The following is a 22,276-nucleotide window of genomic DNA, read 5'->3' as shown; positions in this document are numbered from 1 at the left end:
GAGTGACAGTCAAAGTCACCAATCGATGACGGAAGGCGGGGCGTAGCAAAGGGCATAAGGCTGTCTGATCATACGGAAAGTCTTAGCGGACAGAAAAACGGTATCACAATAATTTATTTTAATTCCCGTGAAGTTTTCTTACTGTGATGTGATGTATGTGTCTCTGTGTGTGTCTCTGTGTTTCTCTGTGTGTGTGTGTGGCGCGGGGGGTGGGTGGGGGGTGCTGACCTGTGGATAAATGATAAGATTAAGCAACTCTGACCCAACCCAGACCGACTCTGACAAAACACATACCAGAAAAAAAAAAAAAAAAAAAAAAAAAAAAAAAGTGCTGGCTGAAGGCTACCTGGGCCCTCTGGGGAACGAAGGTACTCTCCAAGGATGACCCGATATCACCCAGCCAACCAGACAAAAGGTCTAGCCATCCATCACCAAGTGCCTAGAAGCTGTTACTGTAATCTGCCCTCTAAAAAAAAAAAAAAATGTATACGGTGCTTGTAAGCTAGAACCGGGATCGCCCCCTGTCTCTTGCTTGAGAGACTGCTGAAGATCGATCCCTGCGCACCAGAAAAAATAAACATAGATCTTGTCTCACTTGGGGTCTTCCAGCAGGTAAAGCCCCTCTGGGGCTTTACATGAGAAGCATTTTTTTTTTTTTTTTTTTGGTTTTTTTCGAGACAGGGTTTCTCTGTGTAGCCCTGACTGTCCTGGAATTCACTTTGTAGACCAGGCTGACTTGGAACTCAGAAATCCACCTGCCTCTGCCTCCTGAGTGCTGGGATTAAAGGCATGAGCCGCCACGCCCCGCTGAGAAGCAATTTTTTTCTTTTCTTTTTTTCTTTTCTTTTCTTTTTTTTTTTTTAAGATTTATTTATTATTATATCTAAGTACATTGTAGTTGTCTTTAGATGCACCAGAAGAGGGCGTCAGATCTCATTAAGAATGGTTGTGAGCCACCATGTGGTTGCTGGGGTTTGACCTCAGGACCTTTTGGAAGAACAGTCAGTGCTCTTAACCACTGAGCCATCTCTCCAGCCCGAGAAGCAATTTTTAACACAAAATTTAAAACAGTACTGCAAAACTTTTTTATTAAAACCACGGCTAATGCTCAGAGTAATGAGTTGCATTATGGCCCTTTCATGCAGATGTGTAATTATACTGTTTTCATTCATTCTGTATTAACATTCAGAGTATAATAACCAAATAGAAGACCAACAACATTTTAAATCTGTCATGTTGTAATATCCCAAATTAACGTGTAAGCCCCACCTGCCTGGGGACCAGGTACCTTCCTGGAATGCTGTAAGCTGTAGTTCCTGGAAAATAAGGAAACCCCATGGCAAAGAAAGTAGAGGGTAGCCTATGGGTTTTGTCTTTACAAACTCCTATAGCACGTGACCCTGGCCTATAGCACGTGACCCGGGCCCACTTTCAGCTGGGAAATTACAGGAAATAAGTGGTTCTAACCAAAGTCCATCTCTTGGTCAATATTTAATAAAGTTTACTTCAAATTTGGCTCAAAATGGTGGAGTTTGGGTTTTTTTCTGGTGAATCTCAGCATTAGTAATGTAGGAAAATTTAAAGGCTTGTATAATGTGCCCCACATATGCGTATTACCTCCATTCCATTGGGTATTTGTAGGCTATGATACTGTGCTTACACATGTTTTAATGAAATGAACTGACTAACATTGCCCATTTTGTCCAGATGTATCCATTTAAGAGCACAGCAAAGCGAGGAATTGTGGCTTGAGTTTGTTGATACTCACAAGGAAAAACCTTTCCTAAACAGAAGCTGATGGCAGCACAATGGTTGAATCCATGCAGCATATACATCCTGAATAAGAACTTACAAAGGTCACCCCGTTCAGTCAGAACCTGGGTTTGGAGACCCCACCATCCACACAGTTCAACAGTCGTCTGTGTGGATGTATGTGAAGTGACTGGCTTATGAAACGGTTTGCTGCTGTGTGAGGCCTGTCAGCGGGGTCTGTGTCACACTTACACAGTGCAATCCTTACTGCGAATTTTGTTCCTGGCTGAGCCCAATGTAGTAGTGAGCTAGGATCTGAGGGGAACTGTGTAGGGTCCTCACCTTCACGAGACTTTTGTACTGTAGACATTTTGGTTAAAAAACAAAAAAGTAAGAATCGTGTCAGTCAACAAATTTGTATCCAAACAAATAGATCTCGGCGTGACTAAAAAGGCTGCGATAATAACTACCCCAAAGTGTTAAACTCCATCCTGTGTAGATAGTATACTCACCATATCCACTCATTTTTATTTTCTCATTCCTTTCTTTTCTCTATGAAACAGGGTTTGTTATATAACTCAAGCTAGCCTGGAACTCTCAGTATACCCCACGCAGGCCTTGAACCCTCATCTGCCTCTGACTCCAAATACTGCGAATACAAACTTGTGTGAACCACTTTAAAACAAACTAGAACTCTACAATTATTCTGATTTCCATATGTATTTAAATATTTGCTCTTTTAATCATCTCGGGAATGTTTTCTGGTGGTCCTTCTCTATATTTCCTTCCCTTAGGACCCGGGGATTGCTCTGATTTTCATTTTGTTTGGGCTTTTGTTTAATTGACTGATTGATTTAGACAGAGTCTCGTGTGGCCAAGGGTAGTTTCAAATTTCCAATTATCTATGTAGTAGCTGTGTACCTGAACTCCTAATTATCCTCATCGGTAAATCTAGAGATTATTGGTATGTACCTACACACCTACCTGACATCTGAATACTGACAGCAACTTTATCATCCGGTGTTATCAAACCCAGCGCTCAGGAGGCAGAGGCAGGTGGAGGTCTGAGAGTTTCAGCCCAGCCTGGTTTACATAGAGAGTAATCTACACAGTAAGAACCTGTCTTTTAAAAACAGTATAAGTGGGCTGGTGAGATGGCTCAGTGGGTTAGAGCACCCGACTGCTCTTCCGAAGGTCCAGAGTTTAAATCCCAGCAACCACATGGTGGCTCACAACCATCCGTAACGAGATCTGACTCCCTCTTCTGGTGTGTCTGAAGACAGCTACAATGTACTTACATATAATAAATAAATAAATCTTTAAAAAAAAAACAAAAACAAAAAAACAGTATAAGTAATACACTGTTATGTATTATGGGAATAACTAAGCATTAGTATCTACTAACAATAGGATACACCTCCCCAGAAATGAGTCCTTCATCAAGAATGACATCTGGGATTCTCTGTAACCACGTGCGTCCCCAATCTCTTCCTTCCTTCCTTCCTTCCTTCCTTTCTCTCTCTGTCTCTTTCTCTTCTTTCTTTCTTTCTTTCTTTCTTTTTTTTTTCTCAGGTTCTCACTACGTGGGAATGGAGCCAGAAGGAGCAGGCTGTGCCATGCTCCGTGCAGCTCATTCTGCTTCATCAGCTGAAGTTCACCGTGTTCAGGCTGAAGGAGTTGTCCAATACAAAAGCTCTGAGAAAACCTGGGAGAAACTGCCTAAGAGTAGGTGACTTCCCCATGCTTTTAGTCTCACGTCTGCAGTTTGTAGGTGTCCTACCAAGGACCAGCCTCAGTCGTTCCCAGGGTCTTGAGAAGGGAGAATTGGGACAGAGTGAAATCAGGGTCTCAGGCAAGGATGCAGATGCAAGCTGACAGGTGACCCATTGTTGTCCTGAGGCTGTGCTTGGAGACAGCTTGCAGTCTCTGTCTGTCTCTCTGTCTCTCTGTCTCTCTCTCTCTGTCTCTCTGGTTTTCTCTGAGTTCACCTCAGTCTTTTATTGGTTACACACTTCCTTGTTATACAATAATACATCATCAAAAACCTTTTCATTATTTTCCTCAAACCCATTATTTTTCCCACAAAGCTTCATGTAGCTATGTCACCAGAAAACACAATGCACACACAAAGTCACAGTTCATTGTCTGCAAAAGCAAGTTATATATTAACTTTTAACTCTGAGAAAAGCCTCCAAATCATAGCTCACCTGGGCAAAAACATGTGGCCACAGTGTTAGCCTGAGAACACAAAGGTGCTGAACAGTCAGGGTAATTAATGTTCATATTTTTAGCTTGTCTAAATTTGCCAAATCTCTTCCTCCTGTTTATTGAGCTCATCCAAATATTGGTTTCTACAGTGCTTTTCAAGCTCTTTTCCACATGAAATATTAATTTTCCTTGCAGCTTCCCCCAAGGGTCTCTCAGAAGCTCAAATTCTGTCTCTTAGAGCTTGTACCCTAGTTTCCTTAGGCAGGCGATGTCAGAGGGTCAAATCAGTATGTTCCAATCTCTTCCTTCCTTCCTTCCTTCCTTCCTTCCTTCCTTCCTTCCTTCCTTCCTTTCTCTCTCTGTCTCTTTCTCTTCTTTCTTTCTTTCTTTCTTTCTTTCTTTCTTTCTTTCTTTCTTTCTTTCTTTTTGATTTTTCAAGACAGGATTTCTCTGTGTAGTCCTGGCTGTCCTGTTCCAATCTCTCCATAAGGGTCTGTGATTCACCTGAGGCTGATACCCCAGACTCAGATAGTATACAAAGGCAAAAGGCAGTTATTCTGCAGACACTGCCAGCGTTCAGGAATCTCTTGAAACCCTCCATCCCCCATTTCCGGTGAGTGATGTTTCACATCCCCAGGCAGCACAGTAAAACTCTTCAGGACCCCCACATTTGGTAGCTCTTTTTCCCCTGGACATACATAAAAAGTCCTCCGTCGGCATTTAGGGTATGAATCTTGAGGAGACTGCTGGGTGTTGGGCCATGAACTATCAGCCAGCACAAATCAAAACTCAAGTTTGGGAACCAGGAAGTTCTGATTGGCCCTTTTGTATAGGCCAGTTGGGTGCAATAGCCAGTCTTGGGATTGCCAATTACCCTAGTGAAATCAAAAGGTTGGTGTGGGTTAGGGACTGCAATATGTACAGTCAGCGGAGATGTAGACACAGGACAGAGTCAATTTTCACGTGAGGGGCTTGGTGCTCTTTAGAACCCTCCACTCTGGCGTGGCTGGAGTCAGGTAGTCTTCAGTAAAGAACAGGTTAGCAGGTCCTGTGTGAGTATAGTGCACCTAGTTGGTGATTCCATCCACTTTGATGGCAGTTGTCAACGGGATGATGTAAGGGGTCCCTTCCACCTGGGTTCAAACCATCTTGGAGAAATTTCCTTACATAGACCAAGTCTCCTGGTTGAAACTTATGCAAGTCCAGAATCAGGCCTGCTTCATAGAGGGCACATAATTTAGGCCAAACATGTTTAGAAGCTCATTGGGTAGCTACTAAATCAGACTCTCCGGCAAGAATGCAGATGCAAGCTGACAGGTGACCCATTGTTGTTCTGAGGCTGCACTTGGAGATAGCCTGCAGTCTCTCTCTCTCTGTCTCTCTCTGTGTCTCTGTCTGTCTCTCTGTCTGTCTGTCTCTGTCTCTGTCTGTCTGTCTCTCTCTGTCTCTGTCTGTCTGTCTCTCTCTATCTCTGTCTGTCTCTCTCTCTGTCTCTGTCTCTCTCTGTCTCTGTCTATCTGTCTGTCTCTCTCTCTGTCTCTGTCTCTGTCTGTCTCTGTCTCTGTCTCTGTCTCTGTCTCTGTCTCTGTCTCTGTCTCTGTCTCTGTCTCTCTCTCTCTCTCTCTCTCTCTCTCTGGTTTTCTCTCTCTGAATTCACCTCCGTGAATGTTGGTTACACACAATAACTAATTGTTATTTGTTGTGTGTAACCCTAAGTGTTAAATCATCATTTCCAGTTCTTCAGTGGCTGCCGAGTGCAGGCTGGGTACAGTGGGGGCTGGGATACCATACATAATTTGAAGGGAGTTTAGTCCCATCTGCTAAGGAGAATTCCTTACCAGATATAGGGCAAAGGAAAGGAGAATCAGCCAGTCCCTGCCAGTTTCTAAGGCTAATATAGTTAAGGTCTCTTTTAATGTTCTATTCATCCTTTTTGACTTGTACTGAACTTGGGGGTCAGTATGCACAATGCAATTTGCAATCTGCCTCAATAAACTTCACGACACCCTGACTTACCTTGGACACAAATGTCAGTGCACTGTCTGACCCTATCATATGAAGAAATCCATTCCTGGGTAAGATGTTCTCCAGCAATTCCTTAGCCACTACCTCTGCTGTTTCAACCTTAGTTGGGAATGCCTCTGTCCACCTGGAGAAAGTGTCCACAAATACCAGCAGGTACTTATAGTAAACAAATACTCAAGTGCCAGTTGCTGCACCATCCAGCTTTTTCTAAAAAATGTCATTTCTTTTATGTGTACGCGTGTTTGCCTGCATGTATGTGTACCAGGTTGTACTGGTGTCCTTGGGGCATCAAGTCCCTGGAACTGGAGTTATGGTTGTGAGCTTCCATGTGGGTGCTAGGAATCAAACTGGGGTCCTCTGGAAAAGCAGCCAGTGTTCTTAATCAATGAGCTAGTTCCCTGGCTCCTGCACTGCTGTCTTCTTGAAGGAGGTCTTGTCCCGACCGAGAGTCTGGAAGGATTCTTAGTCTAAAGAATTGCTTTGGCTTTGTTACTGCATGAACCACCTTTATAGCTGTCATGATTTGCAGCAAAAGGTCACCTATGTTTCTGGGGGCTTATGGAACCATGTGCTTTATGGACAGAAAATTTCCAGATAGCCAAGTTCTCACAGCCACTGACACTTACTGGGACTTAGGTTCAGGGGATGACATGGGTGTGTCCCACTGCCTCACAATAGTGCTACAAGCTGGTGACTAAGCCACAGGCCTTGATTAGACATTTCAGAGGCAACTGCAGCAGAGATACGATGGAAAAACACAACCCAATACTTGTATGTGAATACTCATGCTAGCACCAATTGTGAGAGTTAGAAAGTGCCAGCAACCCAAGTGCCCATCCTCTGAAGACCCAATAAATACAATGGGAGTATGTCTACCCAGGGAGCTGCAGCTTGGCAAGCAGATACAGGCTCCAGCAGGGAGGGAGACACTCACCTTATCATCCCATTGCCACCCACAGTCCAGAATGCGTAAAACTGGGAACACAGAAAATAAATTGTGGCTGCCTGGAACAAGGGTGGGAGGTGGGGCAAGGGTTATAAGTAGCTTCAAGACTTCTGTTGGGCTGATGATGTGTTCTGAAATTAGCAAACACCCAGCTCTTCAGCTACACAAAACAAATTGCGCACTTAGGATGGGTAAGCCTGTAGGATACAAATCCTAGGGAAGCGAGCATGTCACCGACCTCCTGGGCTTAGTCATCAGATGGTGAGAGTGCAAGTCAAGTCCATGTTGATCCTTGCCCTCCAGCAGAAGTTCAGCTAGTGGATAGGCTTGGGAGGGCACTCCATCAAGCAAATGGAATGGGAGAGGGGAAAAGCAGATCCAAGAGTTGTCACCAGGGAGGGAGCCCTGAGGGATGAGAGTGGGCAGGCACAGCTATGAAAGGCCCTCGAGTGCTACTTCAGGGAGTAGCACTGCCTGTCCTGAGAGCAACTGGGCAGCAGAACATAGGATTGGGAGCGGGGGGGGGGGGGGGGTCGTCACGTGGGCAGCTGCTTCAGGATACAGGGTAAGAAGCTGAACCACAGTGGCTCAACAGAAGCAGTGTGGAGGGTGGAGAGGAACGGAGGATGGCTGGGTGTGAACACTGTCAGGATGTAGAGCTGAGCTGAGCTGAACGTGAGGAAGAGTGTGGGAGTGGCTCCTAAGCCCAAGCACAGGCATGTGGTGAGGGTAGCCCTCCTATAGGACGACCCCAGGAGAGGATGATGTCACTGAGATAGGCTGGGACAGCTTGGTACATACGCTGATATCTGAATCAGGAGTTCTGAAGAGAGGCTATGATAGAAGCATTTTGTAAAGGATTCCCAAAGAATGGCCAGGGAACACCAACTAGATATTCTGAGGTATTGGTAATATGTCTTACCACAGATCATGGAACCAGAATCTTTGGGACAGAGGTTGAGGCCTATTGAAAACTGCCCTCATGTGTGTGTGTGTGTGTGTGTGTGTGTGTCTACCATACTTTTTTGAGACAGAGTCCCTCACTAAACAAATTCATCTAGAACTGGTTGTCCCACCTCAGGGATCCTCCTGTCTCCACCTTCCTGGTATTGGGATGACGGTGTGCAGCATGCACCTATCTTCTCATGGAAGTCATAGGAGATCAAAGTCAGGGCTTCATGCTGGCACAGCAAGCACTTTTCAATGACTGGACCATTTCCCCAGCATATGTCTTGATTCTTAACAAGTGCCCCAGGTGGGTGTGACCTGGTCTGGTCGTGTTGGGGAAAATACGATTTGAGGGGCTTCTGTTACATCAGAATAGTCTTTCCTGGGGCTGGTTTGATGGCTCAGACAGTAAGAGCACTGACTGCTCTTCCAAAGGTCCTGAGTTCAAATCCCAGCAACCACAAGGTGGCTCACAACTACCTGTAATGAGATCTGATACCCTCTTCTGGTGCGTCTGAAGACAGCTACAGTGTACTTATATATAATAATAAATAAATCTTTGGGCCTGAGTGAGCAGAGTTGTCCAGAGAGAACGGACTGACCAGAGTAAGTGGAGTGAGCAGAGGTCCTAAAAAAAAACCTCAATTCCCAACAACCACATGAAGGCTCACAACCATCTGTACAGCTACAGTGTACTCGCATACATAAAATAAATAAATAAATCTTTAAAAAAAGAAAGGGAGAGAGAGAGAGAGAGAGAGAGAGAGAGAATAGTCTTTCCTGGATGACTGAGCTGTGAGCAATTCCAGGACTAACTTAAGCCATTTCCTGCTCTGTTGGGAGTCCTGACACCCTGGCACCTGATGCATAAAATCCCCACGTGGTGGCCCTGCACATTTGCATAGGAAATCACCACCACAGGATCTTCCTGGTGGCTCTGAGAATACTCTTCCCATTTAACAGTTCCCTGGGTCCATCTATGCCAGCTTCTTCCGTCCAAGTACCAATTGCTTGAGGTCTCTTAAATGATGCCCAGCACTCTCTTCCAGAAATCCCCCCAGAGATGAGCCATCTTAATTCAACACACTTCAGAGCCCTGTGCAGGTGACTTGGCCTGCTGGTTGTTACAGTGGCCATCTCCTTCCCACAGCTGTCTCTGAAAGGCATTCCCATATGGACACATCAGGGGAATTTTCCCTAATCAACCCTAGCCACAAATAGGTGGAAAATAAACAGGGGTGTTCCTTATACTTGGACTTAATAGGTAGGTACTCAGCACACACAAGCAGAGATTTATGTTGGCTGTACATGTGATTCCACAATTTACAGGACTGGAAAGAAAGACAGTTCTGTGGCATCTGCACTGGTTCCAGACTGAAAACCTAACAGAAGAAATGTCAACCAGAGACCAGCTTAAGATGTACATGGAATGTATCAAGATGAGCCTCAGAAATAGTGTGTGTGTGTGTGTGTGCAGCCTGTGTGTACATATGCATGTGTGTATGTGTGCACATGTGTGACCTCATACTGTTTGAGTATGTGTAGCGGTCAGAAGTTAATATTACTCCTGTGTTTTATTTTGAGACAGGCTCTCTCACTGAATGTGGAGTTTGACACAGGGATTACAAGAACTGGGATTTTAATATGAGTACTGGGGATCCAAGCTCAGGTCTCATGCTTTATTCAACAAACACTTTACATACCAAGACAACCATCTCCCCAGCCCACTCTGGAACTATTTCTATTTTGAAGAGACCACATGGGTCTTTTTTGCAAGCCCAGTAGTTTGTGAAAATCTAGTTATGTTAAAATCTAGTTATGAGCCGGGCGTGGTGGCGCACGCCTTTGATCCCAGCACTCGGGAGGCAGAGGCAGGCGGATTTCTGAGTTCGAGGCCAGCCTGGTCTACAAAGTGAGTTCCTACAGTCAGGGCTATACAGAGAAACCCTGTCTCAGAAAAAAAAAAAAAAATCTAGTTATGTTCACCCAGGTGCAGCAAGCTACAAACTAGAGCATGAGAATGAGTTTCTCAAATATCTGACTGCCCAGGTCTCAACACAGCTGTCAGATGAAGAGCAAAATAGAATAGATTACAAGTGTTTGAGGCTATGGTAAATGGGAATGCCAACATGCTGCCATGGAGGATCCAAAACCCAGGAGGCAGAGGCAGGCTGATTTATGTCAATTTGTTCTACAAAGTGAGACCCTGTCTCAAACAACAAAAATGACTTCCCATCCATATGTACCCAGCCATTCATCGCTGTCCAACCCACTCAAAAAGTGAGTAGACAGACCTTTGTTGTGTTGGAGTCCGCCAAAAGACCCTCACTCACAAAGACCACAGAGATCACCATTGCTGAAAACCACAAGAGGTTTTTGGTTGTTTGTTTGTTTGTTTTTTTTTTTTTTAATTGTCCCAACATGTTGGGGGGAATCCCTCAGCACGCAGGCAAGAGGAGAGACCCAGAACAAAGAAAGAACACACTTTTTCTACCCTGTTAGGGGCAGATTTAGGCAACAGGGTTAGCTGGCTTATTCTTTTTTGTTTGTTTGTTTGTTTTTTGTTTTTTTCGAGACAGGGTTTCTCTGTATAACCCTGGCTGTCCTGGAACTCACTTTGTAGACCAGGCTGGCCTCGAACTCAGAAATCCGCCTGCCTCTGCCTCCCGAGTGCTGGAACTAAAGGTGTGTGCCACCACGCCCGGCTAGCTGGCTTATTCTAATTGGTGTAGCAAGTAACCCTTTCAGGCATTGGTTGGTTTGTATAGGGTGACTAAGTAACCCTTTGGCCTAGTCCCTCACTCTGCCTGCCCTTGTGGTTGGTCAGCAAAGCAGCAGTATGTTTTGAACTTATGGGTCAGCTATTAACATCACAGCTATTAAATCATGGCTATCAACGTCAGGGGAATTCTAGCAACAAGGTCAGGGTGGTTTGTGGTTTTTCTTGGAATTCAGTGTGGGGTAGGGTAGGGGAATTTTTCTGAGAACTATTATTTTTGTTATGGTTATTTCTCTGAGAACAGCAAATCTTATTTTGGCAGTTGTAGGCTTAGTCATTTTGACCACTCAAACTATATAGTTTGTGGTCTTGAACTTATCTTGGATTCTGCAGTTGTCGTGAGGGATATGAGTTCAAGCCTTCAGAACAAACTGGAACCTGTTTGTCAGTGAAGCTTCCTAATACCACCCCAGTAACAGGAGACAGCACACTAGCATTTAGAACTTTCAGGTGCTAATGGTATCTACGGACTTGTTAATATGTTTACATTTTTTAAAAGATTATATTTATTTATTTTATGTATATGAGTACACTGTAGCTGTCTTCAGACACACCAGAAGAGGGCATCAGATCCCATTACAGATGGTTGTGAGCCACCATGTGGTTGCGGGAATTGAACTCAGAACCTCTAAAGGAGTAGTCAGTGCTCTTAACTGCTGAGCCATCTCTCCATCCCACATATGAAATTGTTAAGGAGTAAACTACGCTATTGTAAAACAGAGAAATAAACAATCCTAAAACATCTATAACCAACATCACACTAATGCCAAAACCCAGAGACCATTTCTTCTAATAATTGGAACAAAACAAGGGTTTCCACTCTCTGTAACCTTCCCAGCCTTGAGCAGGCTAAGAAGACCTTGAACATTTGCCACAACAGGTCTTATCAACCTGGACAGAGACATTTGTCTTGGCTGCAGTTGTAGGTTCCCATGGGAACTTAGCTGTTTTGGCTGCCTACGTTGACCTTGCTCTACAACATATTCCAGCTGAAGAAGGGGGTGGGTTTTGTGGTTTTTCCCTTTATAAATGCAAAGCTAATTATTAAACTTTGAGCCTTAATCAGAACCTTTGTCTTGGCTTCATTCTTCTCTCGTCATCCCCCCACCCCACCCCCTTCATTTCCAGCCTCCCTTTCAGGTAAAACCAGTTTGCTGGAGGCTGCTGGATGGCTACAGGTGGCACCTGAATGAAGGGCCTGAAAACAGGGGAACCTACTGAGAAACGGTGTCTTGGGTGGAGCTCCATAGAAAACACAAGAAAAGTGAAAGTATCCATGAAGCATGGTAAGCAACATACAGCATTAATGCTAGCGCTAGCCATAAATTTTATCTTTTGGAGACTGTTGTTGCAGGAGATTTATTCAAAGGGATACCAGCTAGGCTGAAGTGGTGCTGGCCCGACACCGACTTCACCTAGGGTTGACAGGGCAATGAGACAGAGAAATTCTAAATAGGCCTTTGTCTGCTGTCTAAAAGAGCTGCTCCAGGCGAGAGGAGCAGGGTTTTCAAAACAGACATTAGAAAAAAATTTTAGCTCAAATAGATTCGTGTAGTCCATGGTTTTCAGAAGAAAGCACTTTAAATAAGGAAACCTAGGATAGATTTGAGACATTCTAGGAGCCACTCGGACAGATCCTATCACCTTCTGTCTGTGGGTGCTTATAGAAGATGCTATTGATAATAATAAAAACGAAGAGACTTCACAGGTGTTAGCTACTGCCCAGGAGCAGCTTGAGGAACCCCAGGGAGAACAGCTGCCAGAGAGGGCTTCCGCAGAAAGAGGCACTCTCAACTCCAAAGCACAACAATACAGACCTGGCACGCCTTATAGACCTAGGGAGACAGAACTTGGAGGCACTGATGATGAATTAGATGCAGAGGAGGAAGAAGATTTAGAAGAAGAGGTTGTCAAATATCATAATGAGGATTGGCCTCCTTTTGTACTTTCTGCTCTGCCTATGGCCTCTAATGTAGGAAATGCTGCTCAGATGGACATGCAAGTCTATAAATTAGAATTAGAAGTTAAGCTTCAGAAATTGACTAATAAACTACAAGAATAAGAGTGCATCAAGTACAGGAAAGAGCAATAATCCTGATATGCCAATTTCCATTAGAAAAGCTGTGAATCAGGCTTGCAGAGAGGAGCAAGATACATCTGAAGTGTTGGCTTTTTCTGTAGTTGAGATAGTTGATCAGCAGGGCAATGTAGTCAGACAATATCAAATGTTAGACTTCAAAGTGATAAAAGAGTTAAAAACAGCTGTGGCCTAGTATGGCCCCATAGCTCCCTTTACACAGGCTTTGTTGGATACTGTGATGGAAGCTCATTTAACCCCTCAAGACTGGAAAACTGTATGTAAGGCTACTTTGTCAGGATTTCTGAATGGCGTGAAGCAAGTAAAAGAACTGCTCTGATGGATGCTCAGGCAGGTAATGCTCAATAGGATATAAACATGCTTTTAGGAGAAGGTCAATATGAAGGTAATGCTAATCAGATCAGGCTACTTGCAGGAGAGTATGCCCAGGTTGCAATGGCTGCTCATCTTGCTTAGAATCGTTTCCCAATTAAAGGGGATCTCAGTGGGAATTTATCTGGCATCGAACAAGGTCCTGATGAACCGTTTCAGGAATCTGTGGACAGACTGCTAAAAGCAGCTGGTAGAATTTTTTGAGATCCTCAATCAGGAGTTCCTTTTGTTACATTCACTTATGTGAATGCTAATTCAGCCTGTCACACCACTATCAGGCCATACAAAGCAAAGACAGTCTTATCTGGATACATTCATCTTTGTGCAGAAACTGGGCCCTCATACAATCAGGGTCTGGCTATGGATGCTGTCTTACAAGGAACCAATGTGCAAGAGATGCATTCACAGAGACAAGGAAATAAAGGATGTTTTGGGTTTGTTTTGGTTTTTTTTTAAAGATTTACTTATTATATGTAAGTACACTGTCGCTATCTTCAGACACTCCAGAAGAAGGCATCAGATCTCATTACAGATGGTTGGGAGCCACCATGTGGTTGCTTGGATTTGAACTCAGGACCTTCAGAAAAGCAGTCAGTGCTCTTAACCACTGAGCCATTTCTCCAGCCCAAGGATGTTTTAAATGTGGAGGTCAGGGTCACTTTAAAAATGATTGCCCTAGGAACAAAGGCATGTACAGACAATCAGGTTGTGTCCCAGGAATTTGTCCTCAATTCAAGAAGGGTAACCACTGGGCCAGGGATTATAGATGTAAAACAAATAATCAGGGTCATCCCTTGTCAGGAAATGAGCAGAGGGATCAGCCTCAGGCCCCCAGACACCCACAGCATTCAGCTTATAGGGCCATGAAGCTGTTGCCAAGCCAGGGGAATCCATTTCTGAACTTTTCAGATCACCTCCAGGAAGGGAAAGATTGGACCTCAGTTCCACTACCTACACAGTGCTAACCCTGGAAATGGGTCAGACGACGCCTACAGAAGTTTTTGGGCCCTTGACTCCAGGGACCTGGGGATTACTTCTGGGCTAAAGCAGCATTAATATAAAAGGACTACAGATTTACCCAGGTGTTATAGATAATGAGTATTCAGGAGAAATTAGAATTATGGTTGCTTCCCACCATGGTATTATAGCTGTGCCTGCTAATAAAAGAGCTGCTCAACTTGTTTTAATTCCCTTGTATCCACTTCCTTCCAAATTTGTTAAGAGTAAAAGAGGAAAGGATGGCTTTGGTTCCTCTGATGTGTACTGGGTTCAATCTATTACTAATAAGAGACCGAATCTTAAATTATTAATTTAAGGAAAAAGTTTTGAAGAATTAATAGATACTGCAGCTGATGTAACAATTACTAGAGGACAAGATTGGCCATCAACTTGGCCTTTATCGGATATTCTCACTCACCTTCAAGGAATTGGTTATTCCAATAACCCAAAACAAAGTTCCAAACTTCTAACCTAGAAAGATGAGAAAGGTAATTCAGGGCAAATCCAACCCTATGTCATGCAACATTTGCCTGTTACTCTCTGAGGAAGACATCTCTTGTCACAGATGGGTCTTATGATGTGCAGTCCTAATGAAGTAGTGACTAGACAAATGCTAAGACAAGGATTTTACCTGGTCAAGGACTGGGAAAGGAAAGATAAGGTATTAAGACATTTGAAAGGCCTAAGTCTCACTCTAACACTTGAGTCTCAGGATATTTTTCGGTAGTGACCATTGTCTTGTCTGCACCCCATGCTGATAAAATTCAATGGCTTAATAATGTCCCAGTGTGTGTTGATCAGTGGTCTTTATCTAAAGAAAAAACAGAAGCTTGCTAATCGCTTGTGCAGGAGGAATTAGAGGCAGGACATATAATAGAATCTCAGTCACCTTGGAACACTCCAGTATTTGTTAGTAAGAAAAATCTGGTAAATGGAGATTGCTACAAGATCTAAGAAAGGTTAATAAATCATGGTACCTATGGGAGCTTTACAACCTGGGGTTCCATCTCCAGTAGTCATTCCTAGAGGATATTATAAAATAGTAGTAGATTTGAAAGGTTGTTTCCTTACTATTCCTTTGCACACTCAGGATTGTGAAAGATTTGCTTTCAGTGTTCCTTCTATTAATTTTAAAGAGTCAATGAAAAGGAAGCAATGAATAGTTCTCCCTCAGGGCGTGGCTAACAGTCCTACATTATGTCAAAAATTTGTGGCACAAGCCATTCAACCTATAAGACAGCAATGGCCAATCATATACATCATACATTTCATGGATAATACCCTGTTAGCAGGAAAAGGTCCTCAGGGCTTGCTTTTATGTTATAGAGATTTACAACAGGCATTAGCTGATAAAGGATTACAAGTAGCTCCAGAAAAAAGTGCAAACTCAAGATCCTTATAATTCTTTAGGCTTTAGGCTTACAGATCAAAACATTTATCCCCCAGAAGATAATTACCCGTAGGGAAAGTTTAAAAACTTTAAATGATTTTCAAAAGCTGTTAGGTGATATTAATTGGCTTTGTCCTTATTTAAAGATTACTACGGGGGAATTGAAACCCTTTTTTGATATTCTTACGGAGAGTGCTAATCCTACCTCCCCTCAAGTTTTTGTTTTTATTTGGCAAATGGGTATGACTCATTATGCAGAATTTAGAAAATTGAAACATATGTGTGTCTGTATTGACACTTCTTCAGGATTTATTTTTGCCTCTCTACATACAGGAGAAGCTTCTAGAAATGTAATTGATCATTGCATACAGGCCTTTAATATGTGACTGCCTAAAATCATCAAGACAGATAATGGGCCAGCTTCTTTTTTAAAAAGATTTATTTATTTATTTATTTATTTATTTATTTATTTCATGTATATGCGTATACCATTGCTCTCTTCAGACACACCAGAAGAGGGCATCAGATCCCATTACAGATGATTGTGAGCCACCATGTGGTTGCTGGGAATTGAACTTAGGACCTCTGGAAGAGCAGTCAATGCTCTTAACCACTGAGCCATCCCTCCAGCTCTGTAAAGAATTTGGTGTTGAACATAAAACTGGAATTCCTTTTAATCCTATGGGACAAGGACTTGTTGAATGCACACATCACACTCTGAAAAATTAGCTTCTGAAAACAAAAAAAGGAGGCGTTATGCCCTCCAAGGTCACCAAAAGCATACCTTGCTTTGTCTTATTTGTTTTAAATTGTTTGCAAACTGATGCTAAAGGTCAATCTGCAGTGGAGCAGCACTGGCATCTCAGCACTTCCAGCTCATATGCCGTGGTTAAATGGTTGGTGAGACTCTAATACACAGAATGGTCCTGGCCCTGTTTTAATATGGGGGCAAGGTTCTATTTGTGGTTTGTTTTTTTGGTTGGTTGTTTTTGTTTTGTTTTGTTTTGTTTTGTTTTGTTTATTGGTTTTTCGAGACAGGGTTTCTCTGTGTAGTCCTGGCTGTCCTGGAACTCACTTTGTAGACCAGGCTGGCCTCGAACTCAGAAATCCACCTGCCTCTACCTCCCGAGTGCTGGGATTAAAGGCGTGTGCCACCACGCCCGGCTGGTTTTGTTTTGTTTTGTTTTGTTTTTTTCACAGAAAGAAAATGGAGCTCAATGACTGCCTGAAAGATTGGTTCATCAAGTGGACATGGATCCTGGGCCTTGTAATAATGATGATACCAATGATGAAGACAGTTCAGAATCCCTATCAGCCAGCTAAGTTGACCTGGAGCGTTGTCTCTATGCTCACTGGAGATCAAATACACTCAGCTCCCTGAGACACCATCCTTACACCTGTTGGCCCGATCTTGTTTTTGATCCCTGTCAGCTTGCAGCAGGCCTAGGCACTTGGGATATATGTAATCAATTACCCCATGGAGGTTTACCTGAGTGTGATGGAAAGACTCCTCCTCCCCCAAACCTTACTCACATAAAGGTTTAATTGGAAATTTGGGATGTGGACATCCGGTGTGTAGAGACAATCTACGCACTTGTTCTTTTTATGTGTGCCCCAGGATGGCAGGACTAGATCCCAGGCTCACAACTGTGGAGGTACAAAAGATTTTTTCAGTGCTGCTTGAGGACCTGAGACCACAAGAAATGTTTATTGGAAGCCCCAAAGAGATTTAATTACAGTAGTGAGGAATTCAACAGGTCCTGGCCTGTTTATTTCTAGTTGCAAAGGCAATGAACATTATTTTTGTCATGGCTTTAGTTGTGCCTCAATTGTACTGTCTGGGTCCTTGACAGGAGTAGGATCTTGTGTAAGGTTTTTTGGTTTGGTTTGGTTTGGTTTGGTTTGGTTTGGTTTGGTTTGGTTTTTTTTGTAACCCTATTGTAGTGAATGTCACTGAGTCTGGCAAAAAGGTTAGAGAAGACTGGTTTAAAGGAAGGACTTGGGGATTTAGAATATAAAAAACTGGTTATGATGAAGGATTACTCTTTAAGCTTAAAATTGCACCTATGCCTTTTTCAGTAGGACCTAAAAAGATCATAAATAAGGCCAAAAAGAGGAACAACAGAGATAAAGAGAAGAATAATGCTAATAGAAATAGGAGTAATACTGCTTTCTTACTTTCTTCTCCAGGGTCTGGTACCCCTCATAGTCCTACAGTTGCCACCACTACCTTTTCTACATTTGCTACTCAGCTAACAGAATTAATGGTAGGCAGGTTTCATATGCTTAATGATACTTATCCTAATATCACTAACTCTTGTTGGCTTTGCTATGATATAGCTCCTCCTTACTATGAAAGTATTGCTTATTATCCAGCAATGTTTCTTATTCTAATAGCTCTTGTGGTTTTCGATGGAAACAGAAATCTAGCATAGGTCTTCCTCTACATGAAGTTTCTGGACTATGTACCTGCATAGTGAAAAATTCATAAAGATAAAAGACAGAGTTTATGTAATCAAATGCTTACTGTTTCCACCTCTTCATCTTATTTTATTTCTCCAAAAGAGGGATAGTGAGTTTGTTCCATAGGTCTTACCCCCTGCATTCACACACAAGTATTTGATAGCTCCAAAGATTTTTGTGTGTTGGTTCAACTTATTCCTAGACTCATTTATCATCCTTATGAGGTGCTCTTGGATCATTGGGATGGAGACTTCTCTCGATCCAAGAGAGAACTTGCTATTGCATTAACTATTTCAGTACTGATGGGGCTCAGTATGGGAGGAGCAGCTACGGGCACTTCTGCCTTAGTTTTGCAAGGAAAAATTATGAGTTCCTTAGAACAGCACTAGATACAGATATAGAAAGGATAGAAACTTCTATTTCTTGTTTGCAAGAGTCTCTAACCTCCTTTATGAGGTAGTCCTTCAAAGCAGGAGAGGACTTGATCTTTTATTCCGTCAATATGGAGGACTGTGTGCAGCCCTCCACAAAGAATGCTGCTTTTGCATCAATCATTCAGGAGTAGTAAAGGATTCTATGGCTAAAGTTCAAGAAGGACTGTCCAAAAGGAAAAGAGAAAGAGAACAGAATCAGGGATGGTTTGAATCCTGGTTTTCCACTTCTCCATGGCTTACAACTTTAATTTCTACATTGCTTGGACCATTAATTATAATTTTGTAGCTTTTGGGCTGTAGAGATAGTTCAGAGGTTAAGAGCACTGACTGCTCTTCTGGAGGTCCTGAGTTCAATTCCAAGCAACCACATGGTGGCTCACAACCATCTGTAACAAGACCTGATGCCCTCTTCTGGTGTCTGAAGACAGCAACAGTGTACTTACATATAATAAATAAAATAAATCTTTAAAAATTTTTGTAGCTTTTAATTTTTGGACCTTGTATTTTAAAAAGGTTGGCTGCTTTCATACAAGATGGCTTTCAGCAAGCTCAGTTATTCACGATGTCATTTATTCATCACTATGGAGAGATGCATTAAGTGCATATGCAGCTTTGGTATTTCCTTTGTGGCTTTAGTCTGTATGGGAAAGAGGGTGCTACAGAAGACCAGTTAGTCAGAGACAGGTAAGAGTGTTCTTGAGCTCCTGTAGCCCTAAGGCAGGATATACAACAATGCTATGTTTGCTTACATGACAGGTAAGAAGGAGCAATATAGATACTGACCTAAGACAGGCACGGTTGCCTGGGTACTCTATACCCTAGGCAGGATTATAGAAAACAAGTGATTCTTGTCCCCACCCCCACCCCACCTTGTACAGTAACTGGTACTGCCCATCTTTTAAAAACAGAAAAGGGGGAATTATAACCTTCCCAGCCTTGAGCAGACTAAGAAGGCCTTGAATATTTGCCACAACAGGTCTTATCAACCTGGACAGAGACATTTGTCTTGGCTACAGTTGCAGGTTCTCATGGGAACTTAGCTGTTTTGGCTGCCTACGCTGACCTTGTTCTACAACATTCTCCAGCTGAAGAAGGGAATGAGGTTTGTGATTTTTCTCTTTATAAATGTGAAGCTTATTATTAAACTTTGAGCCTTGATCAGAACCTTTATTTTGGCTTCATTCTTCTCTCACCCCCCTATCTGTTCATCTCCAGCTCCCCTTTCAGGTAAACCCAGTTCACCCATGGTGGCCGGACAGCTATAACTCTCTGTTACACTTGTCTTTAATACTGTGTTCAGTGTCTCTCCAGGAACAATAAAACAGACACAAAATGGAAAGGAAGATTTCAAACTATCCTCACTTGCAGATGACATAAACTCATAGATATTAGACCCAAGATTCCATTAGAAAACTCTTGGACCTGATAAACCATTTCAACAGAGGAGGATATAGTCAATGTGCAAGAGCCAGTAACTTTCTACAGAAAAACAATGAAGTAGTTGAAAGGAACAAAAAGTAGCAAAAAATCCAGTTAAATCTAGCTTGCCAATCACAGAGAAAATAAACCAAACCAAGAAGGTGAAAGATTTCACAATGAAAATTTTAAGACACTAAATAATTCAAAGCCAAGTATAGTGATCCCAGCACCTCTTGTGTACTGGAATGGAACTTGAGCTAGGAAACGCTTTCCCACACACTTTACACTCATAGGGTTTCTCCCCACTGTGGATGTTCACGTGCATCTGAAGGTATGTGGAGTGGGAGAATGTTTTACCACACTTTTGACACTCGAATGGTTTCTCTCCAGTGTGAGTTTTTTTCATGCCTTTGAAAGGAGCTGGGACAATTAAAAGATTTCCCACATTCCTTACACTCGCTGGGTCTCTCTCCAGTATGGATTCTTTCCTGTCTTTGAAGGGACTTGGAACTATGTAAAGTTTTACCACAGGGTTACATTTCACAGGGATCTTCTGTACTGTGCAGTTCTTCATGTACTTGAAGTGGAACTTGACTAATAAATGCTTTTCCACATTCTTCACACATAAGACCAATTTCCAGGGAGAGTTATCGTGTGCCATTGAGACATTTCGAGAGAGAGGAAGGCCTCCCCACACTCCTATCATTCACAATATCCATCCCCTCTCTTGTGGACTTTGACACGGACTCAAAGAGAACTCTTGTGACCAAAGGCTTTACCATATGTGTCAAATGTGTAAGGTCTCTCTTTGGTATGAGCCCTTAAATGTCTTTGCAGAGAACCTGAACAGTGGAAGGTTTTCCCACACTCCTTACATTTATAACATCTACCTCCAGTGAGAGCACTTTCGAGGAATTGAAAAGCTTTGAAAGTACCTGAGTCCTGAGCAGGCTGACAGGTTTTATCTTGAATGTGTACTTCTTCATGTGTCTGAAGCGCACTGGGGGATATAAAGGTTTCTCCACATACCTTAGATTTACAAGGTCCATGTCTACTGTCTATTCTCAAGTGTCTTTGAAAGTTTGCTAAGGAAGTGAATAGCACATCACAACTTCTGCATTTACAGTGTGTTTCTATAGTTTAAGTCTTTTCCACTTCATGTGTCTTAGCTGACTGAGTCTTCATGACATCTTGACACTCACAGAATCTGTGTTCAGTATGAGCACCCATATGCCTGTGAAGAGATTCGTGAGCAGTAAAGACTTTACCATATACAGTGTGCTCCCAGGGTTTGTCACCAGTTTCCTTGCTCAGACTAAAGTCTGGAATCTGGCTTTCTTCATACTGAAAATATTCTTTTCCTTTTGAAAATCTCTCTACCACACGACTTCTGTAAAAAGTGAGATGTGTTATCCAACTAGACACAAACTAGAGTAGTCCAGAAAGTAACCTCAGTTGAGAACTCCCTTCATCTGACTGGCCTGTGGGCTTATCTACCTGGTATTGTTTTTTGATTGTTCAAGAAGGCTAGCTCAATGTAAATGGATACTCCCAGACAGGTGGTCCCAGTTATATGGGAAAGCAAGCTAAGCAAGCCAAGCAAGCCATGGAGAGGGCAAGCCAGTAGGCAATGTCCTGACTCAGGTTCCTGAGGGGAAAGAGGTCCTGAAAGAGTAGTAAACTCAATGCTCCAAGGTATCCTAATCATAAAACAGATAGCGACATTCCTTCCTCCACCCACCCGCTTCCTGGGTTCAAAGAATGTTCATTCAAAGAAAGTCACCCTGACCCACCCTGACCATTGCTGGAACCCACTATGCAAAGGTGCTATTGCTAGGAGCTCTTAGATTGTTAGGGGCTCTTAGAAACTGTCTTGAGAGATAACCTGACACTTGTAACTTTGTACTTCCTTGTGACTCTTAACTGGTATTTTTGGTATTTTCCAACAACGCCCTTCCCACCTCCTTGAGTTGTGGTTCCTTCCTTTAAATACCCCCTCACCCTAGTTGCCTGGGAAGTCAGTCTTCTACTAGCAGTCTTTGGATGAAGACATAGAACTCTCAGCTCTGCCTGCGCCATGCCTGCCTGGATACTGCCATGCTCCCACCTTGATGATAATGGACTGAACCTCTGAACCTGTAAGCCAGCCCCAATTAAATGTTGTTTTGTTTTTTTTTTTTTTATAAGACTTGCCTTGGTCATGGTGTCTTTTCACAGCAGTAAAACCCTAACTAAGGCAGAAATTGGTACCAGCATAGTGGGGTATTCCTGTGACAACCTGACCATGTTTTGGGGAGGACTGTGGAAGGACTTTGAACTTTGGGCCAGAAGATCCATTCGGTGTTAAGAGCTCTGTGGGATGTTGTGTAGGAGCTTGGAAGATAATGCTGAGAACAGTGCAGAAGATGGAGGCCTGGCTTGTGTAATTTCAGAGGGGAAATTA

General features: G+C 42.9%; 1 long non-coding RNA gene and 1 pseudogene across 1 annotated transcript; one reads left to right on the top strand and one right to left on the bottom strand.

The window, feature by feature from the left end:
* The first annotated feature begins 11,806 nt into the window (after positions 1–11,806).
* On the top strand, positions 11,807–18,881 carry 1810064F22Rik (RIKEN cDNA 1810064F22 gene). The gene is made up of 2 exons (NR_027981.1): positions 11,807–11,944; positions 16,718–18,881. It is a non-coding gene; the product is annotated as an RIKEN cDNA 1810064F22 gene (long non-coding RNA).
* On the bottom strand, positions 20,084–21,174 carry Gm18228 (predicted gene, 18228; annotated as a pseudogene).

The sequence above is a fragment of the Mus musculus genome, chromosome 9 (genome assembly GCF_000001635.26).
Source record: "Mus musculus strain C57BL/6J chromosome 9, GRCm38.p6 C57BL/6J".
NCBI classification, from domain to species: Eukaryota; Metazoa; Chordata; class Mammalia; order Rodentia; family Muridae; genus Mus; species Mus musculus.
This window is presented reverse-complemented; position numbering and strand designations above follow the sequence as displayed.